Source organism: Rhinolophus sinicus, linkage group LG02 (assembly GCF_036562045.2).
Source record: "Rhinolophus sinicus isolate RSC01 linkage group LG02, ASM3656204v1, whole genome shotgun sequence".
Lineage (NCBI taxonomy): Eukaryota > Metazoa > Chordata > Mammalia > Chiroptera > Rhinolophidae > Rhinolophus > Rhinolophus sinicus.
Window position 1 is genome coordinate 130,033,687 of NC_133752.1, and position 18,701 is coordinate 130,052,387.

The window sequence follows — 18,701 nt, forward strand, 5'->3', positions numbered from 1 at the left end:
AAATATTGAAAGGAAGACATTTTAATGACATTCAGGACATCAAGGGTAATACGATGACAGCTCTGATGGCCATTCCAGAAAAAGAGCTCCAAAATTTCTCTGAAGGGTAGAGTAGGCACTGGTGAGGGTGCATAGCTTCCCAAGGGGAGTATTTAGAAGGTGACCATAGTGATATTCAGCAGCGAGGTATGTAACACTTTTTCTAGGATAAGTTCGCGAACTTAATTGTCCAACCTCCTTTAGGAAAGAAAAGTCCTAGGGAGGAGCTTTATTATGCACACCAGTGTGTCCTCCAAGTATCTGTGCAATTCCTGTTTTCTCTGGTGAGGAAGACTTAGTAAGTCTCTGCTTACTAGTGGGTAAAAAGGGAAAGTGTATATGAAAGAACTGACATCCAAAGGAAATGTTCAACTGGCTTAAAAAAAAAAAAGACTAAGTTATCAAACACACCAAAAAAACCTGCACAGTTCTTCAAAGGCATCATTTAATTGTATTTAAGGTAGTGAAAGAAAGGAAATCAAACCTGAGCAGAACATTTGCCTGCAAAGAAATGCCCTTGGTATCACTGAATTCAATACCTGGGCAATAAAATTTCCATTTAGTAAACATTTTTCTATATAGGAAACAGTTCTAATTCTATTTGAGGAATGTAGATCATTGATGAAATTCAGAGACCATTAACTCTTCTGCCTATCTAAAGGATTCAGTTTCTCCCTTCTGGTAAAGCTACAGTCCTTTCTACTTTTATGGGGAGGGAGTGGGAGGTGGGAATGGGGAAACAAAGCTTCAGAACAGGTAAAATTGCTTTCATTGTTCTTTGTTGCCACGAAAGGAGTTATGTATTCCACTCCAAATGCTGAATTCACTAATACAATACTTTTCTTCCTCACCAGAAATAAGACAGATAGTTTAAATCATTTTTACTTCCCTTTCAGCTAAGAATCCTAGTTGTCCATACCAGCTAAATGAACCATGGAATGCCTTCTTGGAAAGAAAGCATGGTGAAGTGGAAGTGGTTAAATGCCCATAGATGTGAGCTCTAAGAGCTCAGTGAGGCTGTAAGTTCCTCAAGAACAGGGATCGGCCAGACATTTAAATGATTTGAACTGAACTGTTCATAGATGTTATCATTGTAAGAATAAACTCTTATCACTACCCACCCCAGCCCCCTGAAAAATCTCAGATCAAAATTTTTGGGGATAGCTACGACTGGTAGTTATCATCCAACATCTATTTTACTCTTTTTCAAGAGTAATAAAAGTCTTAGGTGAGCATAGGGCAACCCAGTAAAAATTACATTCCCCAGATCCCTTGCAGCTAGTTGTAGTTGGGTGATAAAGTTTTAGTAGTTGGAATGTGAACTAAATGTTGAGTGCCACTCCCAGTTCGTCACAGGAAAGAGAAGAGTACCTTCTTTCTTCTATATTCTGCATCTTGTTCCTTGGATCAGGGATATAATGATGAACTATCTCCTCCCTTAAAGACAGAGGGCACCCTCTGGATATGGTAGAAAAACCACTGAAAGTCTAGGACCTGATACCATGGAGGAATCTTAATAGCCCTGAACTGGTCACCCCTGAACTATTGTGTGAGGGAGAAACAAACTTCTGTTTCATTCAAATTATTGAATACATGAGGGTAACCACTTAGTTTGGTTTATGGTATACATAAAAATATTTATTCCACGGAAACAGCCAGTGTTCTTTCCTTATTTACCATACCCTGCAAATGCTATTGGCACAGAGTAATGGGAAGAAGTTTAATAGAAAACAATAAATAACCACATTAAGTCAGTAGTTGATATGTGAAATTGGCAGGATCCCCTACACAAATCATCACATTTCTAATATTTTAAGTCTTTTCATTTGTTCATAATTGTGAGATGAAGGAAGAACTTTTCATATTAGCATTTATCACCTCCACAGCCCACTTGTCTACCACTTAGATATCCATTGGTCCAATTCTAAGAGGACTGAAGTCAAATTTTCTATTTCCTGTCCTTCTGATACCCTCAAATCACTCTAGTGTGGCTGTTTTCCCACTTCAAACATACTCTGAAACTCACATATCACATGCTGAACTCTGATAAACTGTAATGAGAGACAAACCTTAATTTCTTTCATAGTCACCTCCTTTTCTCCTTTCTCATTATTTAATCCTCCTCTCCTTACTCCTTCATCCTCTGTCTCCCACAAAACAATTACTTCCCACCACCCACTATCCACTACCACCACCATTGCCTTGTGCCAGAAAGAATGTTCACAGTCGCCCTGAGAATCTTTTGTGTCCCGAACCAATTCTGACACCACTGCTTACTCAAGACACTTTCCATGTGCTGAGTGGATGAACCCAGAGGTCCTGTACAGCCTGGCCAGTGTCAGTCAAGTGGACTGAGAAGGAGATGTTGGGCTCTGAAAGACCAGGGTGACCCTATCCTGAGGTAAGAAGAAAGGTGTAAAGATGGGGGACGAGTTTGCTAGAAAGTCCTTTAGAGAGAACAAAAAGTCAAATGACTAGTTCTAAGGACAAACGCAACATCATAAATAGGCAACAGAGCTCAAGAATTAAAAAAGAAAAAGAATGAAAACCATTCAGATTGGAGTTGAAATCAGGGTTCATGCATCTCAGAGCATGGCAAGTTGTTTGCTGTAATGTGACCAAATCTATATTTTGTTGTTTGGGGTTTTAAATCTGAGGTAGAGATAATTGATTTACTCATGGCATACTGCTATCATCAGTCTGGGCAAGGGGTCCCTTTTATTTGGTTTCGTTTTACTTTTCATTTTTCATTTTTGATTCCCACCCTCATTTCCATCTCCCTCATAGGAACCCATTCTAATGTACAAGCAATATATATCTTTGGATAGATCTATAACTTTGGAAAAGGATACAGAATTCAGAATTCAAATTGGGAGTTAGTCAGACTTAGGCAAGGCCTGTCACCAGACTTAGTTCACATTAGGGTTCACATGCCTCAGACTATTTCAGGCTGTTTGCTGGAATTTGGTAAAGTGTAACCTACATTGTATTGTTTTGGGTTTGGGATCTAAGGTGGGGACGGTTGAGATACTCATGGCATGCTACTATCCCCAGGGTTTGCAAGGGCCCTCTGTTACTTTGTTTTGTTTGGTTTTGCTCCTTCATCCTTGATCCCCATTCTGTTGCCCTCTCCATCATAAGGACCCATCCTAGTGTGTAAGAAATATACATCATGAATATGATTATATCCTTGTAAAATATGCAGTATTATTTTGTCTGTATTTGTAATTTGTAAATTCCAAATAGTGTAAAGTAATTATGTGAAAGAAGTAAATAGAGAGGACCCAGAGTTCCATGCGACAGAATCCCATTCCCCTGACCTTTACAGTTTCTCTGTCAATAGCAAATAGGTTAAAATGAAAAGAGCATCCTGTATTCCAGGAATAAAGAGAAGTTGTCAGATCGCTGTAGGCTTCTGAAAAGATTCCCACTCCTTACCTCACCATGTTCAGTCACCACCATCTCCCTGTAGACAGAACAATGGAGCTAATCCTAAAAACCTTGCAGGTTTTGTTTGTTGTTTTCTGGCCCACATACCTGTACCACTGGGCTTGGAGATGCCTTAGAATCTTCAGGTGAAGAACCGTGAGAAGACTGAGTTTTATCCTACTTGCAAACTAAAAATTAACTTGCCACACGTTCATGGATCCTGGCAGAAGATACAGGACTCCTGGGTCAGAGACAAAGGACAGTTTATTACTCCCAGCAATAGCAGTGGCCAGAGTATCATCATTTTTCTTGTACCTGTTTCCCCAAAACCTAATTCTTTCAGGGTGACACAAAAAAGGTCAGGTGATACACGCACACATGGGAATGCATTATAGGACAAGAACCCTGAGCTTAGGGAACACAAATATTGTAAAATGGGTAATAAGTCTGCCTCATCTTTACCATGTAGGGGGACATTATATTCATTATAATGGACAGTAAACACATCTGCCCTTTGTTTTTTTAATCTTCCTAAGCCGTTGCCCTACAAACATCCTTGAAAAGATAGTCCAGAGCAAAGGCAGTCTGCTCACAAGACATGCAGAACCGTGAGATCCCTGGAGATTGTATCCCCAACCTCCCATGCAATTTCTTCTCTCTCCTCCCTAAATATCCCTCTATGAAGCTTATACTATCAGATGAGCCTTTCTCGTTCTAATCATCTACAAACCTTACATCACTCCCTCTCATTTTCTGAAGAAAGCACTGTGTTGATTATCCTTTTAATACAATAGCCTTTTGGTTCCATGACTTCTTCTCCTCCAACGATCTCAATCTCTGCTCTATTTTCTGAATACTTGTGAAGTTGAACATCACTTCATATGTTAGTTACTCGGGTTTATATCCTTTAGAATGGAGCACATTACGATAATCAGCTGGTCTAATTTAATGGCACAGGTGACTTCTGCTTTGCATTTCAATGATCAGCTTATTCAATTCTGCCTAATAAATACCTATAATTACCTTTGGCTTCCTTATTTATTTGTTCAATCCTTTTTATTTTTGCTGCATAATTATGAATTTCGGGAATACATTATGTTACAAAAGGGTAGAAACACTTGTACTGAGAAACACTTTATCTCAGTGAGCAGGTTGGTAATTAATATTCTATGGCTTTCTTTGAATAGCCATATATAGTATTAATAACCTCTGATCATCCTCACTGGTAATCACAATGAAAAGAAATGTAAGCACATGTATTAGAGAAGGAAAAAAAAATCTCTTGAATAGTTTCTTAAATGATAACCTATCAAAATTGTCTAAGTGGTCATTTCAAAGCGATCATTTTTCCCTGATGATCCAAATTTATTGCTTAATAAGAACTTCGAGAGATTAATACACACCATGTCCTAACCTGAACAATACATACAAAGTAAAATTATGCTCCATCCTAAAAAACTTGGACAAGGTTTCCATGCAAACACATGCCTGTAGAAGCTGGAAATTTCCCAAAATATTCACAAGAAATCTAGATGCCTTTAGAAAGAAGTTCCTGAAAATGATCAAATCACTTGGATTGAAAATTTTCTTTACCACGTAAAAAAGTCCAAGAAATCACTTGGCCAACAAATAATTTCTACCAGAACAGAAGTGTGACACTTGGCAAAATGTAAGCATGTGTACTTTAAATTGTCACCAAATAGGCTTCTACATAAATCTTTTTGTAAGCTAAATGGAATTCAGCGCTAAGGCATACAGAAGAAATACTAAGATTAACCATTATTAAAGAGAACAGACTTCTCTGTGTGACAGACAGAAACAGAAATTTATAACCATGGATAATCTTAGCTGCCATTAGAGTAGGCAGGACTCAAAGTAAAATATAACGACTTAGCAAGGAGGGAAGAAAATAATCACAGAAACATTTTTATGAAGGCGATCCTGTATAATTCTATCAGAAAATGTGAGAAGAACATGAAGTTTAAGGGAAATATATTTTTTAACTGAACAGTAGAGTAGTGAATTTATATAGGTCACAATGAAAGACAGCAGAGCTGTCAGTGTTATTGTCAATTCATTGCACTTTGTGCATTTCTCTATGAAAACACGAATTTACCTTATGTCATAATCATAAGCAATTGGCAGTCAGGAAGTCTCTCTTCCTATCCTGTTTTATTATTGTTTTTTAAATCTCCTGCACCAGCACAGTGCATAGATATGCAGCAGTTATTCGATCTTGGAAATTCTTTGTGTTTTAAAGTAATGCAATTTAAGACTTTGCACTATTTCTAGATGCATTCACTATCATTGGGTTTGTGTGTCTCATAGACATATGACTTGTTCTGTTTGAGCCACAGTGCCCTGAATTAGTTCAGTCTAGACCAATTATTTTGACCCCCAACTAGGACTTTTAACTCTGCCAGATGCTGTTTGACAGTAGATTCCCCAATACTGAAAATCTCACCAAGCATACACTATGTCGTTGTATAATTACAGCTTTCTAGTACTCAGCATGGTATTATTAGCTCAAGCTGTAGCTCATTTACATAATTACAGCATCCTCAGCAGTGAGCACTGACCTACAAACAGGCATGGGGGTTCTGGTGCTATTTTTATCTACTTCACTTGACAATACAGTATGTGGAATTATTACAAGGACTCCAAATTTTGAGCAAGTTTGATATTTACACTGCATTGGCATGTACCTTTGGGATATCAAACATCATACTGATATTTTAGAGTTATTACTTCTACTAATGATGATTAAATATTAATATTATTTGAACAATACTTCAATTTCTTTTTTGGTTCTTTCTTCTGGTGGCTGCCTGGAAAAACGACAAGGGGCGAAATGGTACAAAAGTGTGCAAGTCTTAAAGAACTGTTCTGCTGGAGATTATAGCTCGTTAAGTTTTTATATTGCCTAGGGCGTATTCACACATCAGTAAATTACACTTTCTTGTCATCATCCACTTGTATATTTTATGACTTCTAATAACCGCTCTTTAAGAGGCACAGGCCTTAGCTCGTAAGCAACCGGTGGTTGTAGGTGTGTTTTCATAGGGATCAGGATTGTTCTCTGTACAAGGTAGTAAGTCTTGGAGGAACTCAGGTATTGGAGTGAGGAAGCCTTCAGTTGCCTGAGCATTTCCTCTGCAGCTATTTTCACATCTTACTGCTTCCCAGTCACTATCCCACATCTCAACTGAGCTACCTTCTTTTGTCTGCATGTTCCTCTCAACTTGACTGGCATTACAAGACAGCTGAAGGTGGAACCAAAACATACGACACTGAACTGAAATTCTCAATATCAATAATTGAAAAACTTTAATTCTTTTAAAAGGAAAACAACCTAAAGACTATTCTTTTACCTTTCCTTATAGTATTGTCATAAATAACAAGAATTAATGCTTTTGTACATTATTTCACACTTGTAAAGCTCTGAGAAACTCAAGAAGAAATCTCTTTAAGGGTGCAGTATATATTACATTTTATTCTAAAGTGCTTGATATTTTAATCCAAAGAAATTAATTTTTAAGGAAAAAAAAGTTTTCAAACTACTCATAATTTACATTTTAACAATGTACTTTGACATATTCTGAAGATGAAAGCCATGGCTAATTCAATATTAAGGATCTCTTTCCATCACGAATGTGGAAAAATACACATAAAACTAATTTCCATTTCTGTGGTTGAAAGTTCATATGCTAATACAGGCAGGAGAATTAATTTTAATTCAATAAAAGTATTTTTGGTATTATACAAAAAGACACTTACCAGCATAATCAGTCAATGAAGTCATAGAGGACTTTTATCTTATGTGGGCATTTTAACCTTTGGTTTGAGTAATAAAACACACATACAGACTTTTCCCCCCTCCCTTCTTCTGCCTCCCCCCCATTCTGGTTCAAGCCGTTGTTTCTCAGTCTAGTTGTGCAGGATACAGTTCCCCGGCCCATGCTGCTTTTATGAGCCTTGCGCTGCCCTCTGGTTGAGGCGGTCGGTGGCCAATCATCGGTCGGGCACTCACACTGGCCCATGTCGGAATCGAACCCACGACTTTGGCATTAGGAGCACAGAGCTCTAACCACCTGAGCCACCAGGCCGGACCCAGACTTTTCTTAATGCTGAATCAAGCTAAAATAAGGTTCTACTTAAAGCTTCTTGATATTTCTCTTACATGGATCTCGTGACCATTAGAGAACTAAATTGACCATTATAAAACTGAGTGATGGGCCACATGAGCAAAATGGGCATCTCTGGATAGGTCCAATGAAGCACAGAAATATTAGAGCCATTTGAGAGCTTGGATGTCATTTAGCTCAGCAATGTCATTTATAAACTAAAGCTCAGAGAATCAACCTGATTTATACGTAACACTCAGACTGTCTCTAAAGGTAAAGCCTGTTATCATCGTCATCCAAGAGATTGTTAAAAGGAAAATATTTAGTTTGAATAAACAAATCAATTAATAATTTGCAAAAAGAATTACTCCTTGTATTCAGGTAGACATATACCATATAGTGCCAAATTATAAGACCTACAATCTCAAAATCTTTAATGAAAATACCTGAGTTCAATATATCCACCTGAAATTTATTATAAATCTCTTATAGGAAACATGTATATCAGATGCCATGAATGATTTTAAAATTTAATGAAATGAAGGAGGAAGTAGAAGAGGAAGGAAAGGAAAAGACAGTCCTGTCCTCCAAAACCTTATTTCTAGCTAGAAAGAAAGTTTGGCTATTTCAGTTTTGTTTAAGACTCCATAAAGCTTTCTGTATGTCTGTTTCTCCCATAAAATGAAAAGCACTTTGAGAAAAGAGAGGACATCTTGTTCACTCACTTATCTCCCAGAGTAGATATCTTTTGTTACTAACATTTGCTCAGTAAATGCTTCTTGAATTGAAATGAATTCTGTCACTATGATGGTGCATCCAAACACTAATAATAGGATGAACCCTATCTTTTACATACCCTTTCAGACACATTAATGTACATCCAATACATCTTTTGAATAAAGACTAATTAATGCTATGTTTTTTAAACAATAGCATGCACAAGGGGTTTCAAAATACTTGAGGGAAAAGTACACAATGAAAACATTCATCATTTTTAAGACCTTCATTGAGTGCTTTAAATATCAATATGATACTTTTCTTGAAATGAATGACTCAATTAGAAATACATTCATTGGCACTGTTGCTAGTCATTTAATTGTGATGCTATAGGTAAATTGGCAATCTCAATTGAAGAAGAATGCTTTGCTTCTGCATGTCTTTATTAGGTTGAAAGGGGAAAATACCTGGGTGAAAGGCAAGACAAGGTGTTATAAATTGGATGAGGCCCCTGAAGACAGATGTTCACTTGACAGGCATTTGGTCTATCTAGCAGAGAAAAGGTGGGGTGTGGATGTCACAGAGGAGAGTCTAGGAGGAATCAGCCAGAACAAAGAGCATGAACAAGGGCACAGAGATAAAAAGGTCAGTTATACTTCCCTGTATTCTAGAGTCCCAGGTGCCATTTTGGATACCAGTTATGATAAATAGCTGTTGTTTTGTTTGCGGTGCCTGAGTGCTTCTTGGTATCTTGCCTAATACTCCAAGTCACTTTAGAACTAAGGATCCTGCTTGGCTCATGCCAGCCCAACTTTCACCCCCAAAGAGCTAAAATCCAGCACCACACCCCAGAACATGCTCACCAGCTAACTGACTTTCCCAAGTGCTGCCTGCCTTTCTGCCTGGTTTTCCAGACAGCTGGGTGAACATGGGTAAGTTACTTAATCTTACTGAACTTCGATTTGCTGACATACAAAACAGGAGAAATGATATCTACCATACTAGTTTGCCTTGAGGATAAAACCAGTAATGTCTACACATTGGCTAGCATGATGCCTGATGCATGTTATTTCCATTCCCCTTCTGAGCTCTGTCCACTAGTAGGGACACTTCTGCTCTTTCGTGTTATGACCGCCTTCCCCCTCCATGCACAGCCAGGCACATAGACTAGTTTCTTGAAATCCCACCCATTTTCTATTGGCCTTCTCTTCCCTGCCCATGCTCTGCTGTAGAACCCTGTTGCTTCCTGCATGGGAGCTGGCTCTCTTCCTGCGTTGTCTGTTTCATCTCTCCCGTGAGGGGATCTCTTTTCCTGTGCTGGCTCCTCCCAGGCTGCAGTTTCCTGATGACAAGTTATGTCCTGAAATAGGGTGGTAGGAACATTTAGGAACTTTCTCTGGATAAGAGGAAGTGTGTGGGAACAGAGCTATTTTAGAATATTTGAAGACCTGAGTCATAAACAAGGAATTAGACCAAAGTTTCTAAACATTTTATGCCCGTCAGTGGTCCAGTGAATTATTTCTTAGAATAATTATTTTCAATCCACAGACTATAACACATAGGATTACAGGGAACCAATTACATTGAAATACACTTACCAAAATATTTTTATAAACAAATTTGTGATGTAGCAATGCATATATTTCTTTTATTAACACAAAAATAACAACAGGTAGCAACAGGCCTAATAACCTCTGAAATTGCAAAGTTACATTGTCAGTGTTATTTCAAGACTTCTGGAGTATGATGTGAAAAATATGTGTGATTTCTGTTGTTGATAAAATCATGGGGACTGCTGTTGAGATGACTGTGGTTTGTTGCCTCCATTCATAATTGAAGGATATGTAAATTTAGTTAGAGAAAAGTGATAATTAAGATGTCATTTTCCCCATCTAAGTTCACAGACCCCTGAAATCTCCGCTTCGATATCCTTAGCCCACGCCTTCCCCTCACCCACCCTGTGTAAGGACTATGAGGGCCCTAGAACCGACTCATTCTGTGCTATTCAAAAGGGCAGAAGTAGGCTCAGTGGGTTCATAAACAGATTTTAGTTCATCACAATGAAGAACCTAATAATTAAAAACCCTCAAACGTAATAGACCACATAGGGAAGTAATAAGTTTTTCACACTAAAGAGGTTAGATGTGATTAAGGATTTCTGTGTTGGAAATGAAATTGGGGTTGCATTTACGTACAATATAACATGAACAATGTTTTTTAGAGATATGCAAGGCCTACTAGCATTTGTCAGGCTCAGTACAAAGTGCTTTATATTTATCAACTTATCAATTGTAACAGAATCCTGGGATGTAGGCATTATCTCCTGAATATTAGCTCAGTTATTTTAACATATCTTGACCAGGCCAAACATCTAAGAGATAGAATTCAAATCAAGGTCTTTTGGGCCCCAAAGTTTAGTACTTTAAAATCTGTAAAATAGAGTTAACAATACCTATTTATAGGGTTGTTATGAAGACTTCAAAAAATAATATATGCCAAGTGAATATGTCAAATTGTCAAGGATAATAATATTCTAAGTGCTTTACATGTATTAACTCATTTCATCTTCACAGCAACTCTGTGAGGTAAATGATAGTATCATCCCCATTTCACTGATGAGAACACAGAGATGTTATGATATTCAATAGCTTGCCAAAAGTTGTACACCTACCAATTCGATTTGAACCCACATGGTCTGACCCCAGAGTCCATGCTGGTAACCACTGTTCCATGCTGCACCCAGACATAATACTAGCAATTTGTTTTGTGTATATACAAGATTTCTCTCCCCAAGGCACTTATAGTCGTTCAAGGGTAAAAAAATGGAACTGCCTGGTTAGTAAAACTAGGGTCATTTGGGGCACATATATCCAAACAAGACCCACGGTTTTTTCATCACTGCATGGCCCATAAATGTTCTGCATTGAAGATCTCTGATTATCATCCAATCTATATTTATGTCACATGCTAATATCTAAGCCAGGAAGAGAGAGAGTTTTTCATTTCTTGATTCTTATTCCTTCATTCTGTCAGGGCTGTTGGATGAGTCAAAAACAAATGACCCTGAGCCAAAGCAAAAAAAAAAACAAAAACAAAAAACAAACAAACAAAAAAGGGTAGGTCTCCTCCTCACTGACTCTGTCTTTGAGGGAAATCAGCGACAATATGTCAGCTTTACCTAAATCCCTCTGCAAAACAAAAAGCAATAATTTCAAAGAATCTTACAATTTAATTGGTAGATTTCTCCCCCTTTGCCCTCCTGCCATATCTCTCCATCCCCTCACCTCCATCTGAGGGGCAAGGCAATTTCAAAATCATAAAATAATGGGAAAAGACTTTTCAGTATCCATCCCTGTCAGTTTTACTCAGAACCAACTTGTTCTACCTCTGTTGCCTGTTTATTTTAATCATTCATGTCACATTTTTTAATCTGAGAATTTTTCCTTATGGTTGGTCACTGACAATATGCTGCAAGGAAAAAAACAAGAACCACCCACTCTCAGGGAAGCTCTGTAAACCGCGGCTTTGATTATTGCTAAGTGAGTTTCTATTCCACAGTGGAATCCAGGGTGGTGATTCACGAGTTGAGATTGATGGCTTGCTATGTTCAAAAGAGACAAGCAAAATGTGTATTTCTGTCATGTCTCTGAAGAAGTCATCTGAGTCACTCACATGTCTCTCTTGGTATTTCAAAAGCTAGAGTTTTGAGTAATCATGTGACCATCCTCACAAATGGGGATAGACTAAAAGACATAATGAGTTAGAGTTGGCCAAGCATTTATTGAGCCTGCGATTTGTAAGCCAGCGTGTTAAAATTCACATGCATTCTCTCATTTGATCCTTACAAAAACTCTATGAGGTATTAATATCTATGATCCCCGTTTTATATGAATGAACAAACTAAACAAAGTGATAGAGCAATTTACCAAAGGGCTGTCCCTTGGGAAGTGATAGAACTGGAATTCAGTCCATGTCCGTCAGATTCCAGAGTTCAAGTTCTTAACTCTCTATTTTCAATTATCAGGGACCTTTCTCAATACCCCAGGCAGGCAATACCCACTGGCAAATACTGCTGAAATACCTGGTTTATAACTATGTATTGAAGTCCTCTGTCCACCTATAAAAAAATGCATCTCCAGCTACTTTTCCTGATGTTCCCTGTGCCTTGAAATCCTTTCAGAGTTCTGTTAATATTTACCGAGCACCCTCCATGTGCTGGTTAGTGCAGAAGAGGCTATTTTTAGCAAGAAGAAAAGTCTTTTCTGGGAGTCAGCTTCATAAATGCAGCCTCGTCTGCCACCCTTCGGTGGGATCCAGCTGAAACTAGCTGAAGTTGCTGGGGCAATGAGCTGACTGGGGGCTCTGTTTGGTGACACTTAAGACACACCCTACAGTGTCCAGCTCTAGGATCTCCTAAGAGGAGGAAAATCACAAGGCCAATCACTGCGGAGGTGAGGGGGTCAGGGATTTGAACCCCACTAACCAAATTCAGATTGCTCACTGTTCTAGAAATGTGGCATTCACCTGTGCCCAATATTCTCCTTAAGGACTCTCCTATAAACAACTTTTAGTGTCTTCAGCTGTTTCTTGACCATCTGGTAAGGTCTTCACAATTCAAAAATAACCCTTTATGGAGCTGCCAAAACTTACTCAGGTAATTTTTGTTAACTCAAGTCAAGCACTTTCTCCTTTTTATGTAAGCTGAATGTGGCTGCTTTGCTAATGAAGTGTTTCATCAGTAAACACTGGGCCCTACGGAATAATTCTACAGGCAGTGCCCAAGTCCAGAAACTTTATAGGACGTTTGGTAGTAATTATTGTAGTGAGAAGCATTTCATGGGAACTTATTATCTTCTGTAAAAGAAATATAGACTCTAAATGCTGGAATCTGCTAGAAGAAAGGGGAAATCTTAGTTTGGCTGTGTTGCAGGATTTTCATGTTTTTATATTTCACTGTATCACGTTGACTTCAGTTTGCAAAGCATCAGAAGTCTTTAGATAAACACAGTTAAGACGGTAACTTTCTGTGAGCCAGAAGACCATTTTAGTATTTGTTCTGATTTGTTTTTTCATTTCTCACCTGTAAAAAAACAACAACACAAAAACAAAACAAACAAACAAAAAAACTGTAAAAGATATTTTTGAAAACAGAAAGTACTAGTGGCTGATTGTGGGGACAGAGTCCCAGAGAGCAGTTTCCAGACTCTCGGCCTCACGTGGAAAGGTGCTGGCTCGATTATTAGATGGCCGTCAGCTGTAATCAGGTGGCCATCCACTGTGGCTGGGTAGCCATCAGCTGTTACCAGTTAGCCGTTAGGCACTCCTATAACTGCTATGGCTACGCTGAGGTGTTGGTTGGTTGGCAGAGCAGTGGACGGCAGATTGCGGATCGTGTCGACCCTACTTCCTATGTCTCGCCTGGCCGCCAATAACAGCTTCCAAAAATCCATTCTGAGAGAACAGTTGCAGATGGAATCAAGGATTTCTCTAACCAACGCACTGATCACGGCGATGTCAGAAGAGGCAGGATCCCAGCAGCTCATGTTCCTGAGGTTTCTGTCTATTATAAACTCCGATCTGTTGGCCATCTTGCATAGTAATCTGAAGAACATTTTAGGCATGGAGTTAAAAAAAAAACTTGAATCAGGTCTTTGCTCTGACCCTTATCTACTGGCTGATTCTAGAACATTATTTTTTTGGGTCTGTTATTTAACCTTCTCATCTGCAGCATAAAATACTCTTTAATATCATGGACTTTGGAGCCAGACTGTATTGATTCCCAATGCTACTATTTACTAGATAATTGAACTTAGGTAAGTTCCTAACCTCTGTGCCCCACTTTTTTCATCTGTGAAATGGGGAGAGTAAGTTCCTACAATATGGAGTTGTATGAATTATTTGTAAAGCAGGCTTGTCAGGGCTTGGCACTCAGCAAGCAGTATCTTACACTGTATTAAATGAATCTGCACATTGAGGATAATATACCCCTTTTCACCAAAGTAATGGAAGGATCCCATGGGATGGCACATATAAAAGTACTCCATAAACTACAACACCCTATGCAAATAGCATGTCATTATTAATGAGATAGTTGGGAATAATATCAACAATCTTACAACTGCATGGAATAAAATCTTCCACCTGTTACAAATCATATGTATGAATTGTAATGGACTTAGCAGACTGAAGAAAATTGAAATTGAGGTCTGCATAGGTCAGACAGCAACCAGTCCAGGCTGGAGCAGGAGGCAGGAGCAATGTCACCAAAGAAAAAGGAGACTGATAGGTTGTCAGATGTATTTGATCATGTCAGAGGGGTTTTACAAACAGAAGTTGTGGCGGGAAGGAAATGTAATATAATATGTCTATGGAGCAGATAAGATTTATGTTTATGGCCATAATAATGTAATGATCTAATGTCATTGCGAATAAATACTAATTTAATCTAAGACAGGTTATAAAACTATATTTGGGGCTTGGGAATTGGAAAAGCTGTATCTGTGAGTGGGAAGGAGAGGGTGGTGAGATAGGATTCAATTCTCATCTTTCATAATAGGAGTTTGTTCAGGATCGAGAGATGGATGTAAGAGTCAGACACATGAAGATCATAATATCAACTTCCCTACTGACAGACAATATTTGGGTCCAGGAAGATTTGCGAGGAAATGACCCTAGGGAGTAGAGTGAGGATGTGTGGAAGAGAGGGGGGGGGGAGAAAAGCCAGTAAAGGATGTTTGAGTCAATGAGCTCATTCCCTTGGAGACCTTCTGAGAAACCATATGGAACCCACCTTAGAACTGTCTCACCAGAGAATGGGGATCGTCCCACTAGTTGAAGAGGGTGTTGACTCTTCCGCGCTTCTGCTCTGATTCCTAGGGTACAACTAAGAGCTCCTGTGGGGCCAGAGAAATCCCTCCTGTGAAGAAGCAAACAGATGCAGGGACTGTCAGATGGATGGGAGCTGTCATTACAACCCCAGGCAGGTGAGCTTAGAGGTGGCTGTGGGTATGGAGTGGGGCGTTAGCAGCTTCTGTCAAACAGAAGCTGAACTGAAGCATGGGGGATGAGCTTTGTAATATTTCAGCTATGATTTTGGCAGACTTAGCAGCTCCATCACTGGCATCGTGGGCAGGGCAGACTCTGCCCCAATTTACTCATGGGATGGAAGAGCAGAGCAGAAGGCACCTTACTTCAGGCAGGTGCTTCCAAGAGAAAAAAGAAGTGGCTGAGGCCGGCCTTCTTGATAGCCAGGTAAGTCTCTCCTCCCTGGAAGAAGGATGAGGGGAGAGAGCAGATGGTGTTGGGGTGAACCAACATCTTCTGCGAGGAAATGCAGAGCCCCAACAGAAATCAGCATATAAAAGCTAATACTGAAATTTAAAAAAAAAGAAAACAGAAAATAGTGGTGCTCACATGTTATTTCAGAATATCAAGGTTTATACCCCCAAATAGCTTAAGCATTTCAAAAGAAGTTATCCGTTGGGGAATGGGAATCAGGACAAGGAGCAATAGACGAGGGACTGCTCTTTTTCACTGAAAGCTTAGTCAGACTTTATTTTAATCTACATACGTGTATTATTTTAATAAAAATTTAAACATTACACTTGAAAAAAACCTATATAGCAGACCAACCTTAAGGGGGAAAGTTTTTTTAAACCCGTATGACAGAATAATCCTAATTTTACGAACAAATTCTACATAAACAGTTGTTACATTTATAATCAGGAAAATACACACGCATACTAAAAATACTTTGAAAAAATAAATAAAGCAGAGATGAGTTAGATTGTCTGGAATATGTTCTAATATGTTTCTTCTATGTATTAGGCACTTAGTAAGTACTTGTTATTATTTTAATAATTAAGCAAGAAGCAACATTGAAAATAAATTTAAGAACACAAGTAGATATACTATGCTAGTTCAAACACCCTTGCTTGATTGAAATGTCTGGGGTCCATTGGAATGTAAATAATACTAGTGAGGTACCAACTTGAAATGAAAGAAATACTGTTGGAGTTAAAAATAAAAAAATAAATAAAAAAACTAGATTGGAATTCTGGCTGTGCCGCCCACTAATTCTGACATTGGCTAAATTCTTCAACATCACTGAGCATGGTTTCCCTCTGTCCGAAGGATAATGGCACTGGCCTCACAGGATTAGTGTCAAGAAAGTGAAATGTATGAAAGCACTGTAAATACTACATAAACATAGTAGGTATAGATCTAAAACGCTTCTTTAAGTATTAGATTTTTAAAGCCAAAAAGCTAATTATAGATAGTCTATTAAAAGAAAAGTTAGAAGGGAACATTCAAAAATTAAAATTTCATTATAAAACACATTTTAACTTAAGGTGTATTGGAAGATAAATATAACCATCACTGGACGCTCGCTAGTACCTTGGCACACTTATAGTATTATGTTTTTCACCTTACAATTTTTGTATCTGATTACAAAAGTCACACGTGCCAATTACAATATACTCAAATATGCTTTCCAAAAACTAACTTTTAATGGCCACAAAACATTCCATTAAGCAGCTGTGCAGTAATGTAACATACCATTTCCCTGAAAATAAGACCTATCCGGACCATCAGCTCTAATGCGTCTTTTGGAGTAAAAATTAATACAAGACCCAGTCTTATTTTAATATAATATAATATCACATAAAACCAGGTCTCATATTAATTATTGCTGCAAAAGACACATTAGAGCTGATAGTCCAGCTAGGTCTTATTTTCAGGGAAACACAATATATTGTTAAGATAGGTTGTTCCGAACTTTTCAGTATTATAACTAACCTGGGTTCAATATGCTACTACGTAAATTGTTATACCCTGAGTCATAATAGCCTATTTACTCACCTGTTTCCCCCACTGGACAATAAGCTCTGTGACGGACTATTCTTTTTTCTTTTTGCCATTGTTACTTACTGTCTGGTAGTGTTTTGCTTGGCACATAGTATCTAAATATATGAATGTGCTGTGTGAATGAACAAAGGAATGAATTAATGAATACTAGGATTTCCCCACAGAATTCAAGGGTATTGCAGGGGAGCCTAACAAAATGAAATAAACTTTATGAAAGCGCTCTGTGTGTGTTTAAACTTTATCTTTCAATCAGCATTATTTTCACTGCTTTTACTGTTACCATAAACCCAAGCAGTAAGAAAGAGACGTTTGAGAGGCAGGTGTGGGCATCAATGGGGCATAGCATAGGATAGAGGGATGCAGCACAGCTCTTTCTCTCCTAGACCCCAGCAAACAAGCTCTATTGAGAGCCCTTTGTCTGCCTTGGCAAGGACAAAGCTTTCATCTTAATAGAATCCTCTGCTGGCAGTGCAGTAAATAGCTGTTTCAAAGCAGGAAGGAAAAAGAAAAAAGGAATGGCTGTGGGGGATGGGAAATTATGGGAGGAAAACATGTTTCTCAATTTCTACTTAAAGTATGAGCTAGAAATATACAAAGGGAATATGTGAAAAGAAATGCAGAATGCAGCGTTGAGCACCTCTGTATACCCAGGTTCTATGCTTGAGGCCAACAAAAAGTTGTTTGCTAAACTCTGCGTGTAGTATGCTATTCCCGTACAACACAGTAGAACCACCAAGGAGGTTAGAAAGCCTTGGAAGCAGTGTTTATATTACAGGAGGAGTGCTCTATTAGGGTAATTTCTGATTTGAAAATGGCACAAAGGAAACTTTGGGTGATGTAAATATTGCATATCTTGTTTGCCATGGGGATGTATACAGTTGTCGTAATTCTGTGAACTGAACGCTTAAGATCTCTGTGCATTTTATTGAATGCAAATTATATTTCAATTTAAAAAGTTATTAAGGAACAGAGTATTTTTATGATTGCAAAAATAACACACACTTATTCTAGAAAGTTTAGAAAATACAGATAAGCACAAAAAAAAGGAAATAAAAATTACCTGACTTTTATGGCCCAGATATAATCACCCTTAATATTTCGGTCATTGTTTTCTGGGTTTCCATTATCCCACTATTCCAGTTATGAGGCTACCCAAGAAAGCGATAGTTATCATGATATGGACATATTCAACTAGCGATTTGATGGCTTATAAAAACAGTCTCCACCCAAACATCCTACAGCTGAACGCCAGCTTCCATCCCCACCCATCCTGTGCCAGTGCCTGGCAGGCAGCTGTTTCCCTAATGTTGGATGTAAACATTCACACATATAAGAGTTGACTCTAAAGTGGACTGTGAATTTTTTAAAAACAAGATATCTTTCATAAAGTCAGTAAAGATAACGTTGGAAAACTGTTGAGTCACGTAAAAGCCGTGGAAAAGCAAACGTTAGACATGATGTGCATATACTAACAGAAAATAAACAGGGACGATGAGAAGCACTTCAAAAGACAGTGATCTGATT

At 38.3% G+C, this 18,701-nt stretch overlaps 1 long non-coding RNA gene across 1 annotated transcript; it reads right to left on the reverse strand.

Moving 5' to 3' along the window:
* Window positions 1–9,991: 9,991 nt before the first annotated feature.
* LOC109460037 (uncharacterized) lies at window positions 9,992–18,359 on the reverse strand. Its single transcript, XR_012491695.1, has 3 exons — window positions 18,238–18,359; window positions 15,100–15,225; window positions 9,992–13,910 (listed from the first exon to the last, which is right to left on the reverse strand). It is a non-coding gene; the product is annotated as an uncharacterized LOC109460037 (long non-coding RNA).
* Between the last annotated feature and the right edge of the window lie 342 nt (window positions 18,360–18,701).